The following is a 7,299-nucleotide window of genomic DNA, read 5'->3' as shown; positions in this document are numbered from 1 at the left end:
TCAGATTTTGCTTTTGAACATGCATATGAAGGTATAAATGAATATCATTCCTCTCTTATTAACCAATGAGGTAGCAGTTTTTCACAGATAATGCAAATAGGACCTTTATATATAACTTCACAAACATGTCAGGTTTTCATTTCAATTGTAAATATTAATAAATATTTAGTTCAGAGCAGTTCTCAATGATCACTCATATGTCAGAATAAGTGAAATGGTGAAGCCTAACTCCTACATCTAATTAAAACACCCTAACTCCAGCATCTAATTAAAAAACACTAACTCCTAAATCCACTGGAACATTGAATCACACAATTTCCTTACATATATCATTGGATATAAATGAATCCACTACAAATAACACTAGCTCAAACATCTAATTAAAATACCATAACTCTTACTTCTACTGCATCATTCAGTCACACCATTTAATTACATTTATCTCTGCCTATAAATGAATCCAATACAAAAGAAACCTAACTAAACATCTAATTAAGAAACACTAATTAGTACATCTACTGTTTCATTCAATCACAGAATCTATATAACTATCTATAAATGAATAGTACAAATAAACCTTAACTAATCAACTAATTAATAAAACCATAACTACTACATCTACTCGATGATTCAATCATAGATCATACATATAACTGGCTATAAATGAATCCAATACAAGAAAACCCTAACTAAACATCTAATTAAAAAACCCTAACTACTACATCTACTGGATGATTCATATGACATTCATGCATGGAGTTATGCAACAACAATTTAATATGAGTTGGTCATCTGGCATAGTTGCATGTCTAGCAAACCTACTTATGGTTCACTTTATAAGTACAGGAATCCTACAGATCAAAAATAAACCTACCTACAATTTGAGTTTATAGATAATGAAGTGAAGCTCCTAACTATTTTGAAATTGTGCACTAGTTAAACGTATTGTGTTCATTTCAACAATTAATTGATAGACTTCAAATGAACAAAGTAAGATTTTAACCTCATTTGTACAATATCAACTTTAATAGATACACTGGGTGGCGGCTCAGCCCCTGCCGTGGCCCACTGAGGGAATATGCAAAACAAATCTAACAACATATACAACACAGAACAAAATCTGAGCACATGAGGCAATCCAGATTCTAATATAAAAACATAATTGTCATTATGAGCTCTCTAGCATTCAACCACGAATCAACTACAAAAAACCCTAACTCTCTAATGGGGTTCCCCATTCAATCAAAAAACCCTAACAAGCACAAGGGGGTGCCGCATTCAATCAAAAATCTACAATAAAAAACCCTATCTACTAAATCTTCTGCTTAACAACTACAACTAAGAGAGGAGGGGAACGAGAAGGATTACCACATCCACCACCTTCATGTCGCTCGCCTCCGCACCTGCATCCAGTGCGCCATGAGACGCCGTCACCACCAGGTCCGGCACGACGGAGTCCGAGCCCACAACCCCCTGCTCCACCAGATCCGCCGCCGCAGCGACCGATCCAGCGACTGAGGGTGCAGCATCTCCCGCACCGCCGACGGCGGCCACTTCTTGGACGGCATCTACCACGGTGTTCGCAGCCTCGACCGCAACTCCGAGCGCAGCGGCGGTAGCGCCACCACCTTCCGCCATCGAAGCCTAAGAGAACCCACCGGAGAGAGGGAGGCGGTGGGGTTGAGCGAGTAGGTGCGGTGGCGGGGCGATGGAGACGCAGGGGAGACGATGCGGCAAGGAGAGATGGAGTGAGCCGATTTGGGGGTAAATGGTGGGGGCGATGCGGCCGGTGGTGGTTCCCCTCCCTCTTTATAGGATGTGACGTTTTTGGAAGTTTTCGTGCGCCGCGTGGCCGCGTGGCTAGCCCACGACCGCCGCCGCCCACGCCCACGACCGCAGCACGTGACAAGGGAAAACGATACGCCCACGTACAATACATATATACCCTCATTGTACAAAAGTAATCGGGCCGGTGCGGGCTTGTACATGGCTGTACGCGCGCTGGTGCGGGCTTGTACAGGGCTGTACGCGCGCTCTCCTCGGACATAAAAAGACGATCGTGCCCCTCTTCACGAATCGTTTTTGACAGATATCAGCCGTCCTTGTGTTTCTCCCTCTCGCGTTCAACCCAGTGGGGGAGCACCGGAGCAGAAACGATGTTGAATTCAGTGAGATATCACTATTCGATTTCATTATCTATGCAGAGTCGCGATTCAATATAGGTTGATAATATTTAATGATATATAATCACATACATAATGATTTGAAAAAGAGAGACCGCATGCTTTATGGATCGGAACTAATACTTGCTCAGGCCCTCACAATGAGGAATGCGGGTTTCATTTATTCAAGTGCCATAATTTGTCTCATGTAGTACAACCAAGAGAGATTTAACCCGGCAGCCAAAACATTGATTGTACTCTCCAAACAAAGTAATCCCTTGATGCAGTTAGTTTGGCGCACCTAATGGACACTCATTCTGATCATCTTTGTCTTTTCTATTTTCTTTTGATGCATGGTATTGATACGTTGTGACAACTTTGTGACATATGAAATATGTGTATTCATCTAATTGTTGTTCCTCTTCTAGCCTGCAGGATCGCGCCGTCAGGAGTTCCGGAATTCAGGTGTGTGTCTCCACATCCCTTTATGCTATGGCATGGTGGACTAATGGTGTTATTAGTGCGTGATTTGCTGGGCACTGGAATCTGGATTGCACAGCTGGACGAATTGGTTCGATCAGGGAGCAGGTTTTGTTGGAGCCGACTCTCTCAGCTCACCTCTTCTCTCTTGGTTGTTTCACACAACACACACAAGAACACAGGATATTTGGTGCCGTGCTGTCTCACACAGCTCACGGCTTTTCTTCTCTGTATATCTTGACTAGACAAACTGAACTACAATGCTTTAAGTAGCTATCTCACACGCGCTGCCAGGCTACAACGTGTCCGGCTCTTGTGCACACGACCTGCTCCACTAACCAACTAATCCATCACCTATTCTTATGGCACTAACACACGCATGCATAACAACTTCCTAGATAACTTGTGCAGCCCGTTAGCTTCAGATCTTTGCATGCAGCAGCTTCTCACTGCACATTGGAGTCTCACCATGCATGCTCTTCAAACTGAACCATCAGGTGTACGCCTCGCACGTACCTCTGCACAGACACGCTACTACATGCAGAACTAAAAAGTAAACATGCAGATACATGATGAAGGTTAAAAAGCTAACAGGTTTTAGTTAGAGCTATAATTGTGGCTTCGTGCTACATAGCTAGATTGCACAGATTAGTTAGCATCGCTCACCCATACACATATCAGTAGACGTACATACATGCACGTTCAGGAATTCCTTAGGGCACTTGGGTGATATGCTGCACATCTCCAACTCAAAGCCTTGACAGATGGTGCTCCCAACACCATCAGTACGTTTATATTTTGCCCTTTGTTACATTTCGGGGTAGCAACTATCTCAGCTTCGGCAACAAATCATGGATGGACACCACATTGGCGTCTGACAGCAAGGCCGCGACTCATTGGAGGCATGTCAGCATGGCCGTCCAGCAGTCGAGCAAGAGCAAGGTTTCCGTCACGCCACTCGACCTTGAGAGCGCCAAGGGGCCGCCGCTCAACACATACAAGCCCAATGGGCCTTACATGGCCACTATCATCTCGATCGAGCGGGCGGCACAGGCCCTAATGCTCCGGGAGAGACGTGCCATGTCGTCGTCGACCTTGGCGACAATGTGCCGTACTGGAAGGCGCAGAGCCGTTTCCACCATTCTCAGTTTCGTCCTCTGTTAGAATGCTGAACTGGGAACTCTTGGTGTTATTAAATAGGAGGATAAACATATCAAGTAATCACATACTGAAACAAATTATTTTCAAAACTGTATACATTGATTTGGGTTTACTGGACAGCGGACTCTTTGTGTTACTAAATAAGAGGATAAACATACCAAATTATGTTGTACTGAATGAAATTATGATTAAAGTTATAGACACTGATTTGAGTACGCTGCTTGAATTTATTTATAGGAGAATTACTTTAGGTAAGCTCAAGTACCAAATATCTATTCATTACATCTGCTATCGCCCCTGTTGTCCACATCTATCTTTGTCACTCGCTGAACCTTGTGTGCATCTGTCAAGGAGAGAACTCAAAGAGCCTGGAAACCCACAGAATGTCCGTCTGTACTCGATTGCATCTACTAGGTATGGGGGCTCATTTGATGGAGAGACCAGGTGGGCAAGATTCAGCTGATAGGTCAGTTGATTTCTTTTAGATGGATGTAAAGCCTTTCCTCTGTGTTGGCAGTGTTATATGAGTGCCTCTATCTAACTCTAGAAAGACAGTTTTCTCCGTTAATTACATTTTCCTAAAGTTCATTTGCGCCAAACGATCTATTTCTGAATCCTTTACCAAAATGTTCTTAGTCCATGTTAAATGCACATCGGGGAGGATATAAATTAAGATGAAATAGTAACCATTCTTCCAAAATATTAAGAAAGAGGGCATTTTTTCACAGTGCCACTAGTTTACAGTGTATATTCTGAGTTCGGACTAAGATCAACTTCTTATGCACTAGCCAGACAAATAACAAATTCTACTATGTACCAAGAGCCTCTTATAGTATGGCTATCACTATTACTAATATGGCTATCTCTGTTCTATCCTGCTTCCATCTGGATCTATTCTATCAGTTTTGTCATACTTGATTATTGTTTTTGGATAAAAGTCAAATTTTGATGCATATAATAAATGTCCTTTAAACAATGTTCTTCTTCCTGTTCCAAGATACAAACCCAACATGTATGCACATGCTCTTTCTGGTAGAATTTTGTATAATCATAGTTCATGGCAGATGATGGATGTCTAAAGTTTATGCATCTCACTGCCTTTGTTTCTGACCCCAGGACCTTCTGGCAAAATAATGTTCCTACCCGAGACTGACACAAATGCAACCCATATCATGATTGCTACTAGCACTGGTGTTGCTCCCTACCGGAGATACCTACGCCGTGTGTTCATGGAGGATGTCCCAAATTATAGATTTGGTGGCCTGGCTTGGCTCTTGCTGAGTGAATTGCAGAAAATCACCACATTGACGCCCAACGCGGGCCTCTTCATGCGCCCGCCGGCGGCCTGCCTCCACTCCATGAGCCCCTGGCTTCAGGCCACCCAGTGAGCCCTTGGCTTCGGTCCACATCATGCAGGCTTCCGGCTAACTGTGGTGCCAAGAGAGTGCACTCGTTCTGCTACATCGAGTGGCCTAAAAGCACTTCTGGGCTCGCATGCGAATGATGTCTGGTGTTGTGCGGTGCTCGGCAGAGCCACCACGATGAAGGCACAAACAAGATGGTCCACACATGGTTCTCTGGAAGTACCGCAGGTAGGTGCAAGGTATCCTTTCCACTTTCATCCGTTTCAGTTGTACCAATGCTTGCTTATGGTATAGGATTGCAACAAAAGATTACAATCAATAGTCATCTCCGTTATTACCTTTGCACAGATGTATGTTCTGTAAGTTGATCTCAGGTTCATCTTCGCGTTCTTTTAAGAATAGCTCACCATTGTGTTTTTAGGCACCAATATGTTAGGTTTATTAAGCTAAATGGGATCAATATATAGCAGGAAAAGATATGTATAACTCAGATGTGATGATTTGAAGATGAAATGAACAACCGAGAAGCTCGAGAACTGGAGGAACAGGGAGAAGCTAAAAAGACTTGAATGGTAGAAAGTGTTGACTTGGGTTGTTGTTTGTTCAATTGGCAGGACTACTTGTGGGCGGTGTGGTATTGTTAGTTCCAACATTTTTTCAACTCTGTTGTTTTGGTCTGTGCTTATTAAAGTAGTCCGGCTAGGTAGTGTTCATATTGTAGTACCTAATACTTCACATGTAGTTAGTTACACATGCAGATATGTGTTGTTAGTCATTATTTCCCGTGTATCAAGGACAACATGATTGTTGTAATAGTTACGAGTATCATTTTCAAAAATTGGTGAACTATTGTAAGGATGTTGCAACTTTGCCGGATTGTAACTTCTCTCCTCCTCAATAAGTGTTCAAATCTTTTCCTTTCAGTGGCACTTTGTGCAATACACTTCCAAGGGCTTTCATTCTCTAAGCAATGTTTGTCACTTTGATATTAATTTGTCTAAATGTGATTAGCAATATTTGTTCCTTGGGGTTTGCATGCCTGTGGAAAACTAGAATTGTTAAAAGATGATTTATGTTCAAGCAGTCAAACCCTCGATACAGAGTTTAACATGTCTTTATTCATCCTTCCTAAAATAATTTTGTGCAGTGTAGGGACATAAATTTTCCCAATGACAAATATCTATTCTCAGGCATTATCTTCCCCAATTCCACATGCCCATATGTATATTTGAGTGCAATTGCTATTTCACATGCAACTGAAACTTTTAATTGTGTCGGTTAATTCTTGTGAGAGCGACGCAGAGCTGCATAATAGAAGATGGTGGCATCATGGCTAGCGCTAGCGAGATGCTAGACGTTGGCAATGTCTCGGCCAGGAGTGACCCAGAGATGGCGATGATATGTAGCGGCAGCACAGGTGGCGGGGATTCAAAGGTTGATGTTTTCTAGCGGGGTGTGTGTGCTTTCCTGAGAAAATTTGATGCCCAGGGAGGTGTAGATGGATTATCGCCGGTGGTGGTATCATAGCGGAGGAGACGGAGAGGGCATGGTGGTGAGGCTGCACCGCCGACCATAGGGAAAAGGAGCAACCGGTTGGGCCGATGACACATGGGTCGGCTGACATATCTTTTGTTTTGCATGAATCTCTATTCCATTTTCATATAAAATAGTTATTGGGACTTGATAAGCATCGAAGGTTGGACAATAGAGTCGTGAGTTTAATGATGATCATAAGTGGCTCGAGCTTAGTGTTACAAATGGATGGTCGTAGAACAGTTTCAGAAGGCAATACAAACGTATTGGTAAGCGTTACAAATTGAAAATCATTGTCTTGGTATTCATGAACACAAAGATATCATGTAATAGAAACTATTGTCGAAACAACCTTGATAAAAAAGAATTTAGTGCATTAATTATTAGCCTATGCTAGCAGGTGGGTATAATGAACATTATTGCTTGTTCAGATTGTTTGTTAATTTTATTCCTCTGGATGATATCCTAGAACATCATTTTCTAATATTGTAGCGCATCGTCTGATAATTTTATTCCTCTGGATGATATCCTAGCAGGTGGATTGTTTTATGCTAAATTATATGGAATATTGGACAGAAGATGCATTGTCTGATAATTTT

The 7,299-nt window shown here is 42.4% G+C and overlaps 1 pseudogene; it reads left to right on the top strand.

The window, feature by feature from the left end:
• The first annotated feature begins 1,708 nt into the window (after positions 1-1,708).
• On the top strand, positions 1,709-5,191 carry LOC119339792 (annotated as a pseudogene).
• The last annotated feature ends 2,108 nt before the right edge of the window (positions 5,192-7,299 follow it).

Source organism: Triticum dicoccoides, chromosome 7B, assembly GCF_002162155.2.
Source record: "Triticum dicoccoides isolate Atlit2015 ecotype Zavitan chromosome 7B, WEW_v2.0, whole genome shotgun sequence".
Classification (NCBI taxonomy): Eukaryota; Viridiplantae; Streptophyta; class Magnoliopsida; order Poales; family Poaceae; genus Triticum; species Triticum dicoccoides.
Note: the sequence above shows the minus strand (reverse complement) of the source record. Positions and strands in the feature narration are given on the sequence as shown.